Source organism: Lepidochelys olivacea (assembly GCF_965140295.1).
Source record: "Lepidochelys olivacea isolate rLepOli2 genome assembly, chromosome: 13".
NCBI classification, from domain to species: Eukaryota; Metazoa; Chordata; order Testudines; family Cheloniidae; genus Lepidochelys; species Lepidochelys olivacea.
This window is the reverse complement of record NC_140423.1, coordinates 3,904,354-3,927,499: the sequence shown is the minus strand read 5'-3', so window position 1 is coordinate 3,927,499 and position 23,146 is coordinate 3,904,354. Positions and strand designations below refer to the sequence as shown.

Sequence of the window (23,146 nt, the reverse complement as noted above, 5' to 3'; positions counted from 1 at the left end):
GAAAAACTAAGAGCACAAAACTCAGGTCCTGCCAGGTAAGTGAAAAAGCCAATGACTTTAACCTAAATATTTAAAATCGGCTTTTATTTGTAAAAACACATTGTTACTATTTTGGGAGTCTTTAAATGCTTTACTTTCTAAATTTAAAAAGAAAGAGTGCTTTTCTCCTTACCTGGCACTTGAATAAGAACAGAACAGGGCATTGTCTTTGCATAATTCTGCTCTGACATGTATACTGAGACATCTAGGGTTAAAATTCTCCAGTAGAGAGAGCCAGAGATGCATGCATGCAAGCAAATGTACAGCCACTGTGCTACGGTGACTGCATATGCAGATTGGCAAAAAGAAAAGGAGGACTTGTGGCACCTTAGAGACTAACCAATTTATTTGAGCATGAGCTTTTGTGAGCTACAGCTCACTTCATCGGATGCTTCATGCACTTCATCCGATGAAGTGAGCTGTAGCTCACGAAAGCTCATGCTCAAATAAATTGGTTAGTCTCTAAGGTGCCACAAGTACTCCTTTTCTTTTTGCGAATACAGACTAACACGGCTGTTACTCTGAAATATGCAGATTGGGTAAATGACTACTCACACAGATATGAGTGCTTACATGACAAGTTAGATGCCTACCTGGCAGTTTGCACATGCATTTACCCAAGCGTGTGTTGTAAATTTGCATGCTGCCCTGTGGGGCACCTCTAGGCTGGATTTCCAAAGGAGACTGCAGGAATTAAGCAGCTGCTGTGGAAATTGAATGGGATTTGAGTTCCTGTCTGCTATAGGATCTTTTGAAAATCCCAGCCCTGCACTTTGAAAATGTCGCCCTTATTTCCATGGAAACTGACAATGACCCTGTGACAGTGTTTTATTCTGTTATACCAAATGACAGAGGTAGATTTACTAGGTTTTTGGGTGGATGTCAGTGTAATCAATCTATCTGAGATATTTATCTGACACCCCCGTCCCCACCCATAGCATCTGAGAACTTCACAATCTTCAGTGGCTTTATCCTCACAGTACTCTGTGAGATAGGGCAGTGCTATTATCCCTGCTGGATAGATGGGGAACAGAGGCAGAGAGAGACTAAGGGCCAGTTTTTTAGAGGTATTTAAGTGTGTAAAGATGTGGATAGGTGCTTAGCAGTAGTTTCAAAAGCACCTAGTGGCCTAACTCCCATCTGCATTGTTAGGTGCCTAAGTACCTTTGAAAATGTGACCCTAAGTGACTCACCCAATGTCACACAAGCTAGTTTGTGATGGAGCTGGGAACTGAAGCTGGATCTCCCAAGTCTCAGGCCCTAACTAGTGGGCCATCCTTCCTCTCTCAATAATAATGATAGCAGTAAATATGGTGACAGTCACTACCTGTACCATTAGTTTGTTGCTACATTGAGTATCCTGCAAGCAAAGACCTGCCTACCTATGAAAATACAGATTTTTTTCATTTTAAAATAAAGAGAAGCCTGTTGCTTTTAGTTCCAAATTGACCTGAGTGCCTGACTCTGTCCAACTGTAGTGACTGAAAGGTGATACCTGCTTTAATCTGTTTGGCAAAGAGTGTGTTCTGCATAGCTGGCAGTAAGACACAAGAGGGTGTGGCATAAGGACCAGAATAACCCTGCCAGAGATACTCTAAAGCCTAACTCCGGCAGCTGATTGTCTGTCTGTGGCATTCCTAGGTGGAGTGATACCTGATGGTATCGATTCACCCTGCAGCCAACTAGGTTTTGTTGGGTTTATTTTTCCCCAGCATAATGGAATTTGTTTTGCTTCTTCAGACTTGGAGTTTTGGTCCGGTATCGCCCAGGCTCAGGGGACCAGATTCTCTGACAAAGCATCTGTGCCAATTTCCACCAACTGCAAGACAGACTCTGAATGCTCAGTGAACCTGCAGACCCGACCTCTTGTGAATGCCATGGTGGTAATTCACAGGGTGATGTCAAGGTACAAAAAACATAGTGTAATTTTTCTTAAAAATCTATACCTGTGATTATCAATAGCTGAGGTTAGTGCAATGTGAGGGACTGTAAAAAATAGATTTATATTTTATTGGTGAACCTCTCCTTCTGGCATTTCATTCAGCACCAACGATGGAACAGAACTGGTCCGTTCCACTCTCTGGTTCTAGTCCAGCCTTGCAAAATTCTGCTTGGGGTGAGCAGAATAAGGGTCTGCCGGGAGTAAAACTGGGTCCTTGTCACAATCCCCATGGTACAGTCAGGGGAGCAGACTGGGCAGGTCTCATACACTTCCATAACAATCTTGGGTGTTTGAGTCCCTTTCCCCTGCACTATCACAGCATTTGCAGAACACGGTGTTTTTGGTCTTATACTCTCTGCTCCATTCGCAGGACATAGCCACGCTGCTTGCTGTACGGTAAGTTACAGGGAGGATGGCGGCACCTGCTTAAGTATCCACTCCAAGGGCTTGTCTACAAGCCAAAGTTGCACCGCTTTAATTACACCTCTCTAGTTAAATCAGCACAATCCCCTGGTGAGGATGCAGTTATATTGGTATAAAAGAGCGTACAGTGGTATAGCTTACTCTCGTGACTCTGCCGGTAGAGCAGTCTCTTCCGAGAGTGAGGATGGCTCGGAGGTTAAGGTGCTGGCCTAGAGCTTGGGAGACCTTGGTTTAAGTACCAGCTATGCCATAGACTCTGTGACCTTGGTCAAGTACCTTCGTGTCTTTGGCCTTCAGTTTCCATCTGTACAAAGGGGACCATAGCCCTCTCCTACTGTACAGGGGCGTTGCGAGGCTAAATCTCCTGCAGAGCATGAAGTGCTCAGATACCCCAGTGAGGGGGGCTACATAAGTACCTAAGATAAAACAGGCTGTATTGGAATAAAAGGCATGGATAAAACTATTGCCATGTTAGGGGATGTACTGCTTTAACTATTGGAGTGTAAAAAAAGAAAAGTCACATCCCTAACCAAAAAAGGCCAGGCCAAAGACCTGACTCAGCAAAGCACCGGTAACTATGTACTAAAGTCCCAACGATTTCAATGAAATTTAATCAGGTGCTTAAGTGCTTTGCTAAATCAGGGGCCTAAAATATTCTGCTCTGAAATAAAATATGCTTGATTCTCAAACAGAGAAAGAGGCTAGATCTTTCAACAGTTCTCTCATTCCTCTCAACAGATCAGCTTCAACTCCCTAGAGGTGCTTAGGTGCATTTAATGCTGCCCCCAAACTTCTGGTGAATGGCAGATGTGGTCATGGCTGCATTGTTGAAGTTGTCATAGGAGCACTGGAGTTTGCTGGCTCGGAGACAGTTTAGACTTCTGGTGCTGGGAAGGAGGAATGCATCTCATCTGCTTCCCCCTCTTTTAGGCAGGAGTGGAGACTCTTTAAAGCTGGAGGAAAGATTTGACTTCCTCATTTCCCATCTCAGTAACTAGCTGCTCCAATGCACCCTATCCTGAGGTCTCTCGCTACTCATTGTTTCTGGTGAAATTATCAACAGTTAAATTGTTAACCAAGCTTACATTCAGCCTGGCAACATTAGGCTTCAGAGTTAATATTCAAGTTAGATAAATGGAAGCAGTTCACGCATTTCTCAGAACTATTGCTCTGAGATGGCTGTAGGCTTAGGCAAAGACTGCTGTGTTGGTTGCGTTCAGGTCACTCTCAGAAGTTTTCTTTGCAACCAGAAGCACTACAGATTGTATATATTCTATGTTAAAAAAACAAATGAGAACCTTACATTTTTAGACCACAACTAAGTGGTAGGGAAATAAAAACTGAAGTTCTGTGTCTGTTTACATGGCAGCATAATCATGTTATAGTCAGGAGGCTGGAGAATGGTGAACCCACTAGGAAAAGATGGCAGAAAGTCAGTGAGGAAGGGACAGTCATCTTGGATCCATACAAGGGGAATGGGATGTAACATACCTGATAGATTACATACATGTCATGGGTTTGATCACGTCTTGGCAGAGGTGTTTCTGCCTATAGTCAAATGCCCTGCCATGCTGGGCACCTGCCAGCAGCAATGTCTGCCCTGTTTTATTTTCGAACTGAGTCTGACGAAACAGCTACAGGTGCTTAGTTAGGGATTGTATATTTGAGATAGGTCCTGTTTCTGTGCAACACCTCTCAGGGAATTATGTTTCCTTTAATGGAAGTTAAAAGCAAAACCCACCTTGCACTGACCTCAGAAATCAAAAGGCGGGATGGTTTTGGCATTCAAGGAATATGAATCATGTTTGTTGTCTAACTTGAAAACCTAACTACCATGTCTATAAAACATGGCAAGCAGGCATCCCTTTAATTAGAGACCAAGCAAGGTTGCTGTCAACTCGGGACTAGAGCAACTTTCCCCCTGTGGAGGGACCAAATGTAGATGGATTTGCAAAAATCTTTGTTTACAGGTGCTGTGAAAAAGTCCACACCTGTACTACTGCCCCTCCTACCTTGCTCTTAGCGCTTTGCATCCATTGATATCGAAGCACTTCACAAAGCAGATAGGCGTCCCCCTTTTAAAAATGAGATCCAGGGCTTGTCTTCAGTGCAAAGTTAACTTAAGTTATAACTCGCCATGTCTTGTCCACGCACACAAACCTTATCTCACAGGTGGGGGTGGCTAGAACTCAGGTGGGCTGGGTTGGCCTGGCTGAGTGGACCGGCTAAAGCCTAAGTGAACACAGCTTGACAGCAGCTAACCTGGCTCTGCAGTGTGGACACAGACTAATGCCACTAGTCCTCCTTGTGCCTTCCTGTGCATGTCCAGAAAGGACAGATACAGTCTCACACAATTTAGTGGGAAAGAACTCACGGAGAGGGTCAGCTAACTGCAGCACAAAGAACCATGGGAAGTGCGCCCCAAAATCCCAGCCCTACATACAGTGCCAGCGTGGACACAGCAACTTGAACATAAGTTCCCCGTGTGGCTGCTCTCTCCCAAGCTAGGCTAACTGTGCAGTGGTAGGTTTCAGAGTAACAGCCGTGTTAGTCTGTATTCGCAAAAAGACAAGGAGGACTTGTGGCACCTTAGAGACTAACCCATTTATTTGAGCATGAGCTTTCGTGAGCTACAGCTCACTTCATCGGATGCATACCGTGGAAACTGCAGCAGACTTTATATATACACAGAGAATATGAAACAATACCTCCTCCCACCCCACTGTCCTGCTGGTAATAGCTTATCTAAAGTGATCATCAAGTTGGGCCATTTCCAGCACAAATCCAGGTTTTCTCACCCTCCCCCCCCCTCCCCCCACAAACTCACTCTCCTGCTGGTAATAGCCCATCCAAAGTGACAACTCTCTACACAATGTGCATGATAATCAAGTTGGGCCATTTCCTGCACAAATCCAGGTTCTCTCACCCCCCCACCCCCATACACACACAAACTCACTCTCCTGCTGGTAATAGCTCATCCAAAGTGACCACTCTCCCTACAATGTGCATGGTAATCAAGGTGGGCCATGTCCAGCACAAATTCAGGCTCTCTCACCCCCCCCCTTTTTTTTTTCTTCCCCCGGGGACACACACACAAACTCACTCTCCTGCTGCTCTGTGTGTGTGTGTGTGTGTGTGTCCCCAGGAAAAAAAAAAAGCGGGGGGGGGGGTGAGAGAGCCTGGATTTGTGCTGGACATGGCCCACCTTGATTATCATGCACATTGTAGGGAGAGTGGTCACTTTGGATGAGCTATTACCAGCAGGAGAGTGAGTTTGTGTGTGTGTTTTTTTGGAGGGGGGTGTGGGGGTGAGAGAACCTGGATTTGTGCAGGAAATGGCCCAACTTGATTATCATGCACATTGTGTAGAGAGTTGTCACTTTGGATGGGCTATTACCAGCAGGAGAGTGAGTTTGTGGGGGGGGGGGGGGTGAGAAAACCTGGATTTGTGCTGGAAATGGCCCACCTTGATGATCACTTTAGATAAGCTATTACCAGCAGGACAGTGGGGTGGGAGGAGGTATTGTTTCATGTTCTCTGTGTGTATATAAAGTCTGCTGCAGTTTCCACGGTATGCATCCGATGAAGTGAGCTGTAGTTCACGAAAGCTCATGCTCAAATAAATTGGTTAGTCTCTAAGGTGCCACAAGTCCTCCTTTTCTTTGTGCAGTGGTAATATACCCCCCCAAGGTGGAATGATTCGTCCAAGGCCACAAAGCAGGGCTGGGCTCAGAGCCCAGGTTTTCTGGGTGTCAATCCTTTACCCTGACTGCCAGAGAATGGCTCATTCCGCTGCCATGTTCCCTTATGCACCCCCAAATGCCCAGTTAGCTGTCGGACACTGCTGTTCTTCCCCCCTTCCAATGCATGCAGTAGGGTGGGATTCCTTTGGCCCATACAGAGATGGCTGGCTCCCACAAGTGACCTAGAAATGTTTCCACGGTATGCATCCGATGAAGTGAGCTGTAGCTCACGAAAGCTCATGCTCAAATAAATGGGTTAGTCTCTAAGGTGCCACAAGTCCTCCTTTTCTTTTTGCGAATACAGACTAACACGGCTGTTACTCTGAAACTAGAAATGAACAACAGCCTGTAAGTAACTAGTACCACTCTATTTGCATAAGAGACCTATGAGGCTGACAGCATGATGCTGACTCACTCAAACACTTGATTACGTTTCTTTGATAGCCAGGAAGCACACCAAGTTTCGTTTCTCCTGCTGAAGTCTTGCTGGTCCTTGATTACAAACCAGGAGCAACCCTCAGCTACTACACTAGTCTACAAATAATAGACCCCAGGGCCCATGGACTGCCAGCTAAGATGTATGTTCAGTCTCCTAGCAGCTTGCAGCATATGCTACCATCAGCAGGATGGTGTTGATGGCGAAGGGGGACTGCAAAGTCCCCCTTGCCCTCCCATCATCATCCTCCAGTTTCGGCAGGTGCAATCTTGACCGGCAAGGCTGTTCTCCTTTGCTAAGTATTCAGCACTAAGGAACTGTTGGGTTCTCTTTACTGTCTTGCAACGCTGTGTTCTCGTATCAAACACACAAACAGCCTGCGTAAGAGCTGAGGAGATGCTGAGTTCCTCGTCCCTAGGTCTCAGTAAACAAGTCCCTCCCTCTGGGAGGGGTGGCAGGGAAAGCTACATCACACAGCTTTGGAGGCTGCCTGTTTTCTTACTGCTCAGTGTGAGAAATGGAAACAGAAACTTGTAACTTCCTGGAGTGTTTCTTTTGCTTCATGTTTCAGAACAACCAAATTCTGACTCTGAGTGACTCAGGGTCTTTTCTCTCCCCACCCACTTCTTTATGAAATCTCCCATCAGGATCGTAGCTACTTCCTTGCTTTTTCTCTGTTTTCAAGAACTGAACCATTGAGCATCAAGTGCCTCTCTCCTATAGCTCAGATAATCCCCCTGCACGGGAACAGGCTGCAGATCATGGGACCTGTGCAGCCTTTCCGTATACCTTTGCAGCCCTGGCAGAGTGGTCCTTTAGTGTTTTCTCTCTTGGCTCCCATGGCCACGGTCCTGTTGAGCACACAGCTGGCCAAACAGCAGGACACCTCAGCCATTCTCTTGCTTTCCCTTTGTGCCTCTCTCTGAGTGGGTTTAGGGAGGTGTTTATAGCCAGCTTTTGAAGCAGAAACGAAGACCTCATCAGTGCGAAAGATTTGAAATAATGAGTCCAGCCTCCCCACCCCTGCCTTATGAGACTAGCTTTAAAAAATCTTGTGATTTCTTAATAAATGCTGGGGGTGGGGTGACCGGATGTCCCAATTTTATAGGGACAGTCCTGAATTCGGGGGCATTTTCTTATATAGGTGCCTATTACCCCCACTCCCATCCCGATTTTTTACACTTGCTGTCTGGTCACCCTAGCTGGGGGGGGGAGGGGAGAGGTAATTTTTCTTCTGTTTTCTTGGGTCTGTACAGGTCACTTTTCCAAGCTTTTCTCCCTCACAAGGAGGCCTAGAAATTTTTATTTTTTTTTTAAAGAAAGCTGAGATTCTTCCCTCATCCCATGACTCCAGGAGCTGGGGTTTTAAGAAAAAACACCCAAGAGTGTGAGATTCATGATGAAATCATGGGAGCTGGCAACACTGCCGAGACCTTGCATGGTTTGCAGCCCTAATCCCCCCGGGGAGAGTACCACTGGAAGCAACAGGAGTGGAAGCTATCGCATGTGCAGGACTTAGAGGATGCTGCTGCTGGTGGAACTGCCCCAGCTACAACTTACACAGTGCTGTCGGGGAGTCTCATTTTGACATGGCTGGCTCCTGGACGGGTTCCATGGGGTAGGGGGTGCTGCCGGCTGGCCTGTCCCCCCAGCCCAGGAAGGATGCATGCTGCACCCAGAGTCTGTTCTGGCCCTTTCTTCAGGGCACAGTTTGTTCTTCAAACACAAAGCAACACCACAAGCTATTCCACTGACACAAGCAAGCTGCAGGAGCCTGGAGGCCTTTCCCCTCGCATCTCTCCCCCCTCTAGGACCTGCCATAGGAAACCACCTCCTTCCTCTAGCCTTTAAGGGAGCATTTCCAGCCCTTTATAGGACTCACCTGACCCCTTCCCATCTGGGCTTAATAATCTTTTCTCCCAGCCCCAAACAGCTGTTCTTACATGGCCTCTGGCTGTGAACAACCAAGGGGCCGTCCACCCTGCTACTGGGGGCCTTAACACTGTTCCTGAATTAAGCACCATTCTGGATCATTGATAAGATCCTGTCTACAGAGCGCACAATGGAACAGTGTTGTAACAAGATCAGGGGCCACCCTTGGTGAAAATGGTTCCCATGACATAGCTCTGCTGGTTGGCTGGGCCTTATACATGAGAACGATGTCCCTCATTCTGGACTATTGTCTCTGAGTGGTAACATGGTTGGGCCTGAACATCCCTGCATGATGCATATCACGTCTGTGGCTGGCTGTTTACACAAACTCCTCAGCCATAGTTCAGCTGATAGTGGGATGTATATTTTGCACTTTGTTCATTCTGATTATTCCCCTCCTCCAGGAAGTTAGACAGAAAAGTTACTGCAAGGATGATACAGTGGGATTGTGGATTTATTCCGCTACTAGACCGGCTTTGCCTCACTTTATAAGTCCAGACAGGAATTTCCTGTGTGTCATTGCTTCTCATTCTCCAGGGACCAGAGAGCCCAGCCACCCTCGTTCTGCCTCTTGCATCATCTCTCTTAATGAAGTTGCACAATAGGAACTTCTCAGCTGTTTTTTGTTAATAATGTGCAGGGAAGAACAGAATCCAGCTCTCTCTGCCACAGCTGTCCTGGTGCTGCAGGGCTAACAGGAGAAAATAACCATTTCATGTAGTCAGTGACGCGAGCAGCCAGGACCTGAAGGTGCAAAGGGAGCAGCTATCATTGGGGTCACAGACGTTGGCATTTTCTTCAGTAACTTTTCTAATCATTATGATTTGTATTGAATTGGCACCTAAAGGCTGCTCTGACCAGGTCTCCTTTGCACTAAATGTTGTAAACAACACCCAGGTCCCAGCCCCAAAGAGCTTACAATCTAATTTAAAACAAGATGAAACAAAAGAGTGTCACAAACTGGGAGGGAGAAAAACATCAAACTCTAAAGAGACTCTGTGCCGAAACCTGCCAGGGGCTGGGCACCTCCTGAAGTGGGAATTGAGGGTATTTAGCATCTCTCAGGATCAGGCCCCCTGATGGTTAGGCCCAAAATTTGTGTTGTGTTGTGATTAAAAGTTTTACAGATCTTGCTATGGACAGGCATGTTGACACTGAGACTTTTGCTCAATTAAAAGAAATGACTTTGGCTTGGATTTGAACTTTCCTCTGCAATCTTATGCAATAGTGCTGGTGGCACTAAGAAATGGAAAACAAAACTGATTTATTCACAGAAGGGAAACTGATTGGACCTTGTTTACCTGCAAAAACTGTACCACTTTACCTGCACTGGCATAATTGAACTGCTACAACCCACCTAGTGTGGATGCAATTACACCAGTCAAAGTTGCTTTGAATTGGGTCCCTGAAATTATTTATTACTATTTATTATCTTAGAAGAAGAACAAATCTTCTCGAAGACAGTTTGTAGGACTAGACAGGAGGGTGTTAAACTAGTAACAAAAGGAGAGGGTGAAAAGAGGGAACAAAAAAGCATTCATTTAGAACAAAATCAAGATGTTACAAACAAAATTAATCAAGACACCAAAATAGGTGAAGAGAAGAAATTCTTAAGTTGCCTCTACACCAGTGCTAGGCAGGCCCACCGACAGAAATTCCAGGGGCCAGGGCCATCCCTAGGTGGGGGGGCGTGGACCGGGGCGGAAGTGACGAATCCATCACTTCTGGCACCGCCCACAGGGGCCCCCCAAAGCACAGTGCCCGGAGCAGTCTTGCAGTGCCCAGAGTGGTGCCTGGAGTAGTGCCCAGAGTGGCCCTTTTAAATCACCTGAGCCCCTGGGCAGTTGCCCCATTTGACCCCTACGTCAGCCGGCCTGATGCTAGGAGCTTGGGAAATAAACAAGAGGAATTGGAATTGCATATTTATGAGCATAAATTTGATCTAGTTGGTATTACTGAAACCTGCTAGGAAGATTCATATTCAAAGGGGAGGGGGAGTGCATTCTATGTCAAAATGACATTTCCTGTTTCTGAGACACTTATAACTTGGAAGCAAATGATCTTGAATGCTTATGGATCAATGTCCCAATAGATAAAGCATAAGCTGTGGTATTAGTTGGCATCCACTACAGACCACCAAATCACATTAAAGAACAGGATGACTGGCTCCTTATGAGCCTAGCTATAATGTGTAGTGGGGAAAAAGCTGCATTATTTTGGGGGGCTTCAATCTGAGTGACACATGCTACTTATCTCATGCTGTCAGTACAAAACATCCTCGGATTTTCTCAATATTATAGATTTTATATATTAGATGTCTCTTGACAGATAAAAAGGAACTGATCATACAACTACAAATTAATGTTAGCTTAGGTACACGTGAACATGACTTGATCACATGTGTTCTGTGCAAACAGGATAAAGTCCAAACCAGTCATATATATACTTGGTGCTTCAAAAGGGTCAATTTAACAAAGCTGAAAACAATTATGAGCCAAAACAGTTGAGAAAAAGAATGTAAATGAAAAATGTGATTGATAATTGGGAACTGTTTCAGAACATTTTACTAGATGCTCAAAAAGCCACAAATGAGAAAGAAGAAAGCCATACTAGTTTAAAAAAACCTAACCTGACTTAGAAGGGCAATGAAAGCAGATATATATAACCACTGGAAGAAAGGGGAAGGTGAAAGCAATTTAATTTAAATCAGAAGCTCTGAATTGTAGAAAATTGATAAGAGAAGCAAAAGAACAGAAGGCGAACTCAATCATCAACAGAGTTACATACAATAAAAAGTTTTTAAAGTATATTGGGAACAAAAGGAATCATAACAATGGTATTGGTCCACTATTAGATGGAAATGGTAGAACATTCAGTGCTAATGCAGAAAAAGCAGAAGTGATCAAAAAATATTTCTGTTCTGTGGTTGGGAAAAAGCTAGAAGATTTAGTCATAATTGACGAAAATGAACTACTTTCCATTCCAACAGGAACTCTGGTGAATGTTAAACAGCAACTACTAAACATTTTAAAATCAGCAGGTCTGGATCCAAGAAAGCTAAAAGAGCTGGCTGAGGAGCAGTCTGGACCATGAATGTTGATTTTCAAGACGTCTTGGAACGCTGGGGAAGTTTCACCAGACTGGAAGAAAGGTATGTTGTGCCAGTATTTAAAAAGGGTAAAAGGGACAGGCAATTATAGGCCTGTAAGTCTGACATTGATCCTGGACAAAGTAATGGAATGGTTGATATGGGACTCGATTGATAAAAATTAATGATAAGTAATATAACTAATGCCATTCAACATGGCTTATGGAAAATAGATCTAGTCAGCTCACATGATTTGTTACGAGAATACAAGGTAAGGTAATAATGTTGATGTAATATACTTAGACTGCTGTAAGGCATTTGACTTGGTGCCACACAACATTTTGATTAAAAAATTAAAATGATACAAACTCAAATGACACCCAATGGCATACTAGGCTACAATCCAGACCAATGAGTAGTTGTCACCCGTGCCCTGTACCTGAGGTGCCCTTTGTAATGCCTTTGATGCTGTAGCCTCCAGCCTGAACTGCCCATAAACCACCTCCAGCATGTAAATCATTCCCAGCTATATCTGTAAAAAGAAAAGGAGGACTTGTGGCACCTTAGAGACTAACCAATCTATTTGAGCATGAGCTTTCGTGAGCTACAGCTCACTTCATCGGATGCATTCAGTGGAAAATACAGTGAAGAGATTTATATACACACAGAACATGAAAAAATGGGTGTTTATCATGCACACTGTAAGGAGAGTGATCACTTAAGATGAGCTATTACCAGCAAGGGGGGGGGGGAGAAAATCTTTTGTAGTGATAATCAAGGTGGGCCATTTCCAGCAGTTAACAAGAACGTCTGAGGAAGGCGGGGGAGAGGGAATAAACAAGGGGAAATAGTTTTACTTTGTGTAATGACTCAACCACTCCCAGTCTCTATTCAAGCCTAAATTAATTGTATCCAATTTGCAAATTAATTCCAATATATCTGTGTGTACTGCAACCAGGCAGCCACACCCTGACTCCTACCAGCTTTAAAGCTTACCACAGGGTGACCCCTCCTCTCTCTCCCTGTCTGTCTCTCACCCAAGCAAAGGAAAATAGCCATTGGAATTGGGGAGGGGGAGAGCGTGGTCCTGACTTGAGAGTTTGGTCACTAAGCTGCTGGAGCATGTGGTGTGAAACTTGGCTTGAGTCTAATACAGTTTGTTAAGTTAGGCACTAGTAAATGTTTTGTGATGGGTAGGATCACAGAGCCCCCCTTGGGAACTGCCGACTGATGGGCCAAGACTACTTCGGCCCCTGCTTTCCCTGCCCTCCCAGCCTGGGACTTCAGTGCCCTGCCTGAAGCCAGACCCACTAGCCTGCTGCAAACCCAGACCCAGGTCTGAACCATGTCCCCTGACAGCTGTAGGCTTAAACTGAAAGCAGCTTAAGAAGCGTTCCTGTCTTTGACACTCAGATGCCCAACTCCCAATGCGGTCCAAACCTCAAATAAATAAGTTTTACCCTGTGTAAAGCTTATACAGGGTAAACTCATAAATTGTTCACCCTCTATAACATGATAGAGAGATATGCACAGCTGTCCCCCCCCAGGTAGTAGTACATACTGTGGGTTAATTAATAAGTAAAAAGTGATTTTATTAAATACAGAAAGTAGGATTTAAGTGGTTCCAAATAGTAACAGACAGAACAAAGTGAATTACCAAGAAAAATAGAATAGAACCCGCAAGTCTATGTCTAGTACCGTAATAAAACTGAATACAGATAAAATCTCACCCTCAGAGATGTTTCAATAAGTTTCTTTCACAGACTGGACGCCTTCCTAGTCTGGGCACAATCCTTTCCCCTGGTACAGCCCTTGTTCCAGCTCAGGTGGTAGCTAGGAGATTTCTCATGATGGCCGCCCCATTTGTTCTCTTCCACCCACTTATATATCTTTTGCATAGGCGAGAATCCTTTGTCCCTCTGAGTTCCTACCCCTCCTTCTCAATGGAAAAGCACCAGGTTAAAGATGGATTCCAGTTCAGGTGACATGATCACATGTTACTGTAAGACTTCATTATCCACTTGCCAGCAAACACACATACAGGAAGACTTACAAGTAAAACAGAGCCATCTACAGACAATTGTCCTGGTTAATGGGAGCCATCAAGATTCCCAACCACCATTAATGGCCCACACTTTGCATAATTACAATAGGCCCTCAGAGTTATATTTCATATTTCTAGTTTCAGATACAAGAATGATACATACATACAAATAGGATGACCATACTCAGTAGATAAGCTTTGTAAAGATACCTTACAAGAGACCTTTTGCATGAAGCATATTCCAGTTACATTATATTCACACTCATTAGCATATTTTTATAAAATCATATAGAGTGCAACGTCACATGTTTTGTGTTTATTTTTCTTGTAACTATTGCTGACTTTCAATGCCTCATTACTTTTACTTACTTAAAATCTCTCTTTGTTGTTAATAAACTTGTTTTATTGTTTTATCTAATTCCGCGTGTTCAGGTTGAAATGTCTGGGTGACTCCATGTGGGGTAACAAGTTGTGTGCATATTATTCCCTTAAAGGAACAACAGACATAATATATTCATACTGTCCAAGAGAGGGCTGGGCATACATTTTGGGGGGAAAAATCTGGGACTAGCAGTGTGCTGGGGTCACACACATTAAATTGATTATATCCCATCTAACTGATAGGTCTCAAATGTAACCATAAGTGAGAAATCAGCATCAAGCCAGGTGTGTTTTCAATGGGGCCCTGAAAGGATCAGTTCTTGGTCCTACGCTATTTAACATTTTTATTAATGACCAGGAAGAAAACACAAACCATCACTGATAAAGTTTGTGGATGAGAAATAGTTTGGGGGAGTTGTAAATAATGAAGAGGACAGGTCTCTAATACAGAGTGACCCGGATTAATTGGTAAACTGGGTGCAAGCAAACAAAATGTGTTTTAATGCAGCCAAATGTAAAGTCACACATCGAGGAACAAAGAATGTAAGCTGTAGAATCATAGAAGATTAGGGTTGAAAGGGACTGCAGGAGGTCATCTAGTCCAACCCTCTGCTCAAAGCAGGGCCAACCCCCAACTAAATCATCCCAGCCAGGACTTGTCAAGCTAGGCCTTAAAAACCTCTAAGGAAGGAGATTCCACCACCTCCCTAGAGAACCCATTCCAGTGCTTCACCTCCCTCTTAGTGAAATAGTTTTTCCTATTATCCAACCTAGTCCTCCCCCACTGCAACTTGAGACCATTGCTCCTTGTTCTGTCATCTGCCGCCATTGAGAACAGCCGAGCTCAGGGGTGGGCAAACTACAGCCCGCGGGCCGGATCCGACCCACCAGGGCTTTGGATTCGGCCCGCAGGATTGCCCCCCCATGGTGCCTCAGGCCCTGCGTCGCTCTCAGAAGCGGCCGGTGCCACGTCCCTGTGGCCCGGGGCAGAGGGTTCCATGCGTTGCCCTTGCCTCCAGGCACCGCCCCCCTGCCGCTCCCATTGGCCAGGAACGGGGAACCACGGCCAATGGGAGCTTTGGGGGAGGTACCTGGAGGCGTGGCAAGGGCAGTGAGTGGAGCCCTGTGTCTCGTCGCCGCCCCAGAGGCCGCGCAGGGAAGTGGTTCCGGCCGCTGCCCGGAGCAGTGCCACGTGGGGCCACAAGAGGCAGGCAGGGAGCCTGCCCCTGGCCCCGTTGTGCGCCACTGCCACCCCGGAGCTGCTTTAGGTAAGCCCGAACCCCGCCTGCACCCCGCCGCCCAACTCCCTGCCCTAAGCCCCCTGCCTGCACCCCACACCCCTCCTGTACCCCAACTTCCTGCCCTGAGCCCCCTGCCGCACCTCGCACCCCTCCTGCACCCCAACTCCCTGCCCTGAACTCCCTCTCGCAGTCCGCACCCCTCCTGCACCCCAACCCCCTTCCCTGAGCCCCCTCATATACCCCGCACTCCTCCTCTGCCCCAATCCCTTGCCCTGAGGCTGTTCCTGTACACCGCACCCCCTCTCACACCCCACACTCCCTCCTGCACCCCAACCCCCTGCCCCAGCCCTGCATACAATTTCCCCACCCAGATGTGGCCCTCAGCCCAAAAAGTTTGCCCACCCCTGGCCTAGCTACATCCTCTTGGAACCCCCCTTCAGGTAGTTGAAGGCTGCTATCAAATCCCCCTCACTCTTTTCTTCTGCAGATTAAGTAACTGCAGTTCCCTCAGCCTCTCCTCGTAAGTCATGTGCTCCAGCCCCCTAATCATTTTCGCAGGTTTCAGAGTAGCAGCTGTGTTAGTCTGTATTTGCAAAAAGAAAAGGAGGACTTGTGGCACCTTAGAGACTAACAAATTTATTTGAGCATAAGCTGTCCTGAGCTACAGCTCACTTCATCATTTTCGTTGCCCTCTGCTGGACTCACTCCAATTTGTTCACATCCTTTCTATAGTGGGGGCCCCAAAACTGGACACAATACTCCAAATGTGGCCTCAACCGTGCCAAATAGAGGGGAATAATCAATTCCCTCGATCTGCTGGCAATGCTCTTACTAATGCAGCCTAATATGCCATTAGTCTTCTTGGCAACAAGGGCACACTGTTGATTTATATCCAGCTTCTCGTTCACTATAATCCCCAGGTCCTTTTCTGCAGAACTGCTGCTTAGCCAGTCAGGCCCCAGCCTGTAGCAGTGCATGGGATTCTTCCATCCTAAGTGCAGGACTCTGCACTTTTCCTTGTTGAACCTCAACAGATTTCTTCTTTTGACCCAATTCTCCAATTTGTCTAGGTCACTCTAGACCCTATCCCTACCCTCCAGCGTATCTACCTCTCCCCCTCACTTAGAGTCATCTGTGAACTTGCTCAGAGTGCAGTCCATCCCATCATCCAGATCATTAATGAAGATGTTGAACAAAACCAGCCCTAGGACCGACCCCTGGGGCACTCCGCTTGATACCGGCTGCCAACTAGACATCCAGCCGTTGATCACTACCCGTTGAGCCCGACAATCTAGCTTTCTATCCTCTTTATAGTCCATTCATCCAATCCATACTTCTTTAACTTGCTGGCAAGAATACTGTGGGAGACCCTATCAAAAGCTTTGCTAAGTCAAGGTATGTCACATATGCCACATTTTAAGGAAAACTTGCCTTAAAGTGATTGGGCTCCTTCAGTCTATCTATTTAGTTTAACAAAGACCGTAGATTAAGGGCTGGCTTGATCACAGTCTGTAAGCACCTACATGGGGAACCAATATTTAACAGTGGGCTCCTTCACTCTAGTAGACAAAGGTCGAAGAAGACCCAGTGGCTGGAAGTGGAAGCAAGACACATTCACATCGGAAATAAGGTGCAACATTTGAACAGCGAGGGTAATTAACCACTGGACCAACTCACCACGGGTTGTGATGGATTCTCTATCACTGGCCCTTGTTAGATCAAGACTGGATGTTTTTCTAAAAGATCTGCTCTAGGGCAACAGGAATTAATTCATGGAGGGTCTATGGCCTGTGTTGTGCAGGTGGTCAGACTGATCCCCATGAGCCCTTCTGGCCCTTGGAATCTATGGATCTAACTTACCCCCCAGGCGTCCAAGTTCTGGATGCCAGAGACCATTTGGAACAAGCTGGCCGGGGCAGGGGTCCTGGATTCCGTTCCCCGTAAGCCAGCCCAGGCAATATACCTGCTCCGTGCTTCAGGGTGTGGGGAAGCTCTGGCTCGGTAGGACACTCAGCCGGAGTTGAGGGGGGGCGGGGGGGGCAGTGCCTATGCAGGAACTGTATGGGTGCAGCAACTTGGGTGTTTTCTGCCCCCTCAGGGCCAGGTTATTTTTGATGGAAAGGTAAGGAGGGCAGCGGTAAAGAGGAAGGGGAAGGGAAAAAGAGCGATGGGTTGGATGCAGGAGGGTAGGAGGAACAGGAGGGCTGTGCATGCACCAGACTGGATGGTGCTGGCTCTGAGTTGGTCTCAACCGAGGCTGGAAAGCAGATGGGGGTAGTCAGCGTGGAGCGGAGTGGGCTGGTTAGTGCTGGCTCTGTCCCCACCCCCCCAGACTGGAGGAAAGGGGTGGCTGTGTATGCAGGGGCAGCGCTGGCTTTGTCCCTTCCCCAAGGGTGGCTGTGGAAGCAGGGGGCGGTGCTGGAGGCTGGAGCGGTGTATGCAGGGGGCGGTGCTGGGGGGGCGGAGCTGTGAATGCAGGGGGCGGTGCTGGGGGGGCGGAGCTGTGCATGCAGGGGGCGGTGCATGCAGGGGGCGGAGCTGGCTTTGCCCTCAGGGCGGGGGGGGAGTGTGTGTCTGTGAATGCGGGGGGGCGGAGCTGTGCATGCAGGGGGCGGAGCTGGCTTTGCCCTCAGGGCGGGGGGGGGAGTGTGTGTCTGTGAATGCGGGGGGGCGGAGCTGTGCATGCAGGGGGCGGAGCTGGCTTTGCCCTCAGGGCGGGGGGGGGAGTGTGTGTCTGTGAATGCGGGGGGGCGGAGCTGTGCATGCAGGGGGCGGAGCTGGCTTTGCCCTCAGGGCGGGGGGGGGAGTGTGCGGCTGTGAATGCGGGGGGGCTGGGCTGGAGGGGGCCGGCCGGGCTCCCACGGGGCTGCGGTGATGTAATTTCCGCGAGGCGCTGCCATAGGTTTGAATGCAGCGAGGGCCCAGAAACGAAACCGATCGCGGCACAGCCCGGCTTAGAGGGAGCTGGACCGAGTCAGCCCCAGCTCAGCGGCCGCAGCCCGCGGGCCAGGACCCCCCAGCGCCGGGCGGCAGGAGCCGCCGCGCCGCCGCGCAGGGGACACAAAGTTTCCTTCCCTCCATGCGGCCGCCGGGGTAAGAAGCTGGCCGGCCCCCAGGAGGGGCGCTCCGGGCAGGGCTCGGGGACCCCGGGCAGGGCAGTTTGCAAAGTCTCAGCTTGGGGGGGGGGGAGACGAGCCGCTCTCGCTTTCCCCCAGGCTCCCCCTGCCAGCCTGGCTGGGTCCCCGCCGCCCCCTGCGGGATTCCCACCCGGGACCGGCTGACCCGCGTGGGCGGCCCCCGAGCGGGGCGGTGCTGGGGACTGGGGCGCCCTTGTTTCCGGGGACACCTCCTTCCCCAGGCGCTGCCCGAGAGCCAGCCCGTCGGGTCCCCGCTCCGCGGCGACGTGGGATGGGGAAGTGAGAAGTGACTTCGGGCGTTATCGGCCGTATGAAAGCCCGGGCGGGGCTGCCCCAGAGCAGGGCCAGTTGGGGGAAGTTCGGGGTCTGGTTTCCCGGCGGGCTGGTGTGTGAGGGGTCAGGAGTCGGATGCAGCCCTTCCACCTCCCCGCGTAGCGTTAGGGGAGAGCCCGGAGCGAGTGAAGTTGTTTGCTTCGGTCAGCAGAGCAGCCTGTCTGCGGTCCCGTCCCAGCCAAGTGCCGGGCACGCGAGCAGCCTGTTTCGGGGAAGCCACGGGCGGCTTTGTCCCGGCTGGGCTGGGTTTGGAGCCTGCTGTCGGCAGGCGGGTGCAAACCCCTCGGGCAGGCTGTCTGCACTGCTATGAGGAGGATCTCGCGCTGTGCTAGGAATTTGCACCAACAGGGCATGGGGCCATGAGACCCCGGTGTAGGCAGGCAGTTAGAGAGGTGTGGCACTTTGTGTCTCAGAATTGGTTACTCGTAGTTCTGGGGTCCTGTCAGATCCAACTGACTTATTACACTGAATATCTGGGTTTATTTTTTCAGCCACCTCTTAGAAACAAAAGAGGAGTAATATTTATTGTTTTGGTGGCTTCCCAAACCACAGGGGCGCTCTGCCAGGAAGTGAGAACCCTGGCTGCTTGTATGGGGACTTCATGGGGAGCAGGAGTCTAGGGGGGGCTGTGGAGGCCCATCCATGCACCTGTCACTGGGGTGTGTGGTAGAGGGGGGCTTTGCACCCAAAGATGGGGTGAGCTGCCATGGCTGGCACAAAGGGAAGGAGCAGTGTTCTGTGGGTATACCAGGTGTGCCAAGATGGGGAGGGCACATCTGGTATGATGACCCATGTCACTCACCCCTAATTAAGGGGGTTAATGGCTCTCTTTAGAGTAACTCATTAGGGGATCACTGGTAAATAATTAATCAAGGCAAAGCCTAACTATAAAGACACTAGGCCAAATTCTTTTTCTCAGCCTCTTTGGAATTATGGTTAAAGCTCTGTGCGGATTTGTATCCGCATCTGATCTGGCCCGCGGATACTCACATCCACGGATGCGGATATCTGCGGATTTGCAGGGCTGTTGTTATAGTTGCCAGGATGTGCTGAAGAGCAGAATCGAGCCCCTTAAGTACAACGAATACGTTTCTCTACACGTGTGTAGGAGGCGGCGCCTTAAATTCAGGGATCTCTGTTTCCAAGGAAGTTATTTATTATTCATACTAACTTAGCACCTAGAGGCTTGAACCAGAATGGAGACTCGTGCTAGGTGCGGTACAGGCAGAAAGTATACAGCCCTGATCCCAAGAGTATGCTGGTTTTGGAGTTTAAAGGAATTGTTGTTCTTTGGTGGTTGTTTTTTAAAGCAGCAGATGAGGTAGAGGTGGACAAGCTGAATATTGCACATTGGACTCCATGAGGTGCACGGGAAAAGGGCTGGAGCAGCGGCAAAGGGAGCAGTTTAGTGTAGCAGGGCTTCATGCGAGGAGAAAATATAACCTATGAGAAATAAGCCCAGCTATTAATCCTAATGAGGTAGGAAGGCACTACACATATGTGCTGGACTTTGGTAAGGGCTGTAATATACCAGCCTCCTCTATCAGGATCTGTGACTTGCATCTAAACTTGAGATCAACGGTGAACCTGCTTAGAATATAGGGTCACGCTTTCTAGTGTTCTCCCACAAAAGGGCGAGTGCACTTTTACAGGCATTTGAAAACTATCCACAATGTTGCTTGCAATGCTTGGGCCCCGATGGGTTAGTGAATGTTCTTGGTGGCTGGGTTCTGATAGCACCCCTCGCTGCTTGGAACAGTCCGGATTTATAACAACCTAAACAATGGTGTGGCAAAGGTATGTCCCAGTGATGATAGCCCTGGATCTCTTTGCAGCGGGGAGAGTTCCCTTTATAGCCCAAAGGGCCAGAAATGTCCTTTCAAAACAAAAGCTGATCTCATAGGCCCAGTAGTGCCTGTGGTTTTATATGTTTCAGAGTAACAGCCGTGTTAGTCTGTATTCGCAAAAAGAAAAGGAGGACTTGTGGCACCTTAGAGACTAACCAATTTATTTGAGCATGAGCTTTCGTGAGCTACAGCTCACTTCATCGGCAGTAGCAGATCTCCAAGTGCTTTGCAAGGGAGGCCAGTACCGTTATCTCCATAGGAAAACTGAGGCTCAGGAAAGTGAAGGTCATCCAGCAGGCCACTGGCATAGCTGGGACTAGAACCCAAGTCTCTCAAGTCCCAGCCCAGTGTTTTACCCATGAGACCAGACAGACTTTGAGGTAGTAGGTGCTGAAAACTTCACTCTCAGTGAGCTCCATGCGGTGGGAAGTTCAGCACCCCTAGAAGAAATCTGGTCATTGTTATTTAAGGGCCTGTCTTTAGGTATTCCATTTTAAAGGCCCCAAAGGAAATAGAGATGAAATCTTGGTAGCAGAGTGAACCTGAACCATGCATCCAGCCAGACATGCTGGAGAACATAGGGTCTGATTCAGCAAAGCACTCGAACATATCCTTAATTCACACTGACTTCAGTGGAACTTACACATGCTTCGGGTTTGCACGTGGACCTAAGTGCTTCACTGAACTGTGGTCACTGTGAGCACACAGTACCTGAGGTCCAGGGACCTGTATGTTCTCCCTGTAACTTTCTACTGGTTTTTGTTGTCAAAGAGACCAAGCTTTAGTTTTAAAATCAAAGAACGTGTCCAGCCCTTCTGACTAGGGCAGAGCTGTCAGGATGGAAGCTGACCTGGTGTGTCCCTGATGCTTCAGTCAAACAATAGCAAATTCAGAGGTGTAAACTATTATCCAAGCAGCCAGTTCAGCTCAACTCCAACCACCCTGATAGCCCCTTTTGGAAATGCTAAGTGTTGTGAAGTGGGGCAGTTAAACTCAATTGATACTGAAGCATTCTCAGAGGCACTATCTTTATGCCCAAATGCTCCCCTCCCATGCACTGTGTAGGAGTCCTTTGTTCTCCCAAGAAGGACTTCCACAGGTTCTCTCTGGAATGTTTTCTATTAGAAGCCTTCCCCCTGCAGCCAGGATCCTGTAAGTCTGCAGCAAGGGCAACAGAGATTGGAGCCAGCTTTAGAGATTCTGTGGCTTTTGGCAGTGTGTCGTCTGCATTAACAAGGAGCCCACTACTCGCTGCAGAATTCCAGAGGCATGGATTGCATGCTGCCCTTTCTGGCCTTGCGGAGGGTACAGAATTGCCATGGCTTGAAATGCTCTGAAGACTCGGGCTATGTCTACACTGGAAATGGTACAGTAGTGCAGCTGTATCACTATAGCACTGTAGTGTAGACACATGCTACGGTGACAGAAGGGGTTCTTCTAACCACCGCTCTGAGCGGTGGTAGCTAGGTTGACGGAAGAATTCGTCTGTCGACCCAGAAGTGTCTGTGCAGTGGTTTAATTACAGCACACAAGGCTTGCAGTTTTTCGCAGCCCTGAGCGATGTAGTTAGGCTGACCTAACTCTCTAGTGTGGCCCAGCCCTGGTGCCTTGAGCTGCCCTCTGGCAGCAGGGGTGTGTGGATGGGGCATTACAATCTTCAAAAAAAAACCCAGTGACTGAACCCATTTTTCACTGTAGGTTATAAAACAACAGCACTTAGCTTTTACCTGGTGTGTCTCATCCCTGGGTATGGAAACGCTGTACAAAGGTGTTATCTCTGACAGAGGGGACAAAGGCACCGAGACGGGACATGACTTACCCAAGGTCACTGAGTCAGTGGCAGAGCTGGGGATAGAACCCAGGTCTCCTGACTCCCAGGCCAGCTTCCTCTCCAGTTTTCCTTTCTCAGGATAAATTGTCAAAGGTGGGCAAGCACAGGGATTTTGACTGGTATGCCCAGAAACCCCCAGCCCTTTGTGGCTGGGTAGCGAGGCTGCTGGGGCTAGATCTGGTGAGGCGCTGATCATCTCCTGCATGGTAGTGAGCGCTCTCCTCTTCTGTCAGAGGCTATGTCTATGTAAGCAGAGTCAGGTTGAGCTCTACCCTGACATCTGGTGGTGAGTTGTGGAAAAGGTCTTCAAGGGCTGATCTCGTTTTCATGAGCACACCCACCCCGCTTAGCATGATGGGACTGCTTGCCAAAATGGTCACTTTGCCTGCTGTGGGATCCCCGGTCTCTTTGTTATTGGGGCAGGAGTAATAAAGTGTTGTTATCCCGGTTATGTAAATCAAGGACAGTAGAACTGTACCTGGCATTTTATAATTGAAGGACTTGCCCTCAACTAAGTAGCACTCGCTAGGCAAGGGATGTGGGTTTTAGAATCCAGTGAGATGAGAGAGGCTGGGAATAAGTATGTGTACCTGGGGGTGTGGGTGCCTTTCGAGGGCTTGAAACACCAATTTCACTCCATTCTCTCTACACTGTGTAATATCAGAGCTGAGTTTGGTTCTGTTAGGAGTCTGATTGCAGGCTGCTGAGCTGATTTCACTTGGGGCCAAT

At 48.2% G+C, this 23,146-nt stretch overlaps 1 protein-coding gene across 1 annotated transcript in view; it reads left to right on the top strand.

The window, feature by feature from the left end:
- The first annotated feature begins 18,228 nt into the window (after nucleotides 1-18,228).
- Nucleotides 18,229-23,146, top strand: part of HELZ2 (helicase with zinc finger 2) — a 50,955-nt gene continuing 46,037 nt past the window's right edge. Inside the window, exon 1 of the mRNA XM_084645668.1 lies at nucleotides 18,229-18,362. The gene's annotated coding sequence lies outside the window, so the exon portion shown is untranslated. The remainder of the gene's footprint in view (nucleotides 18,363-23,146) is intronic.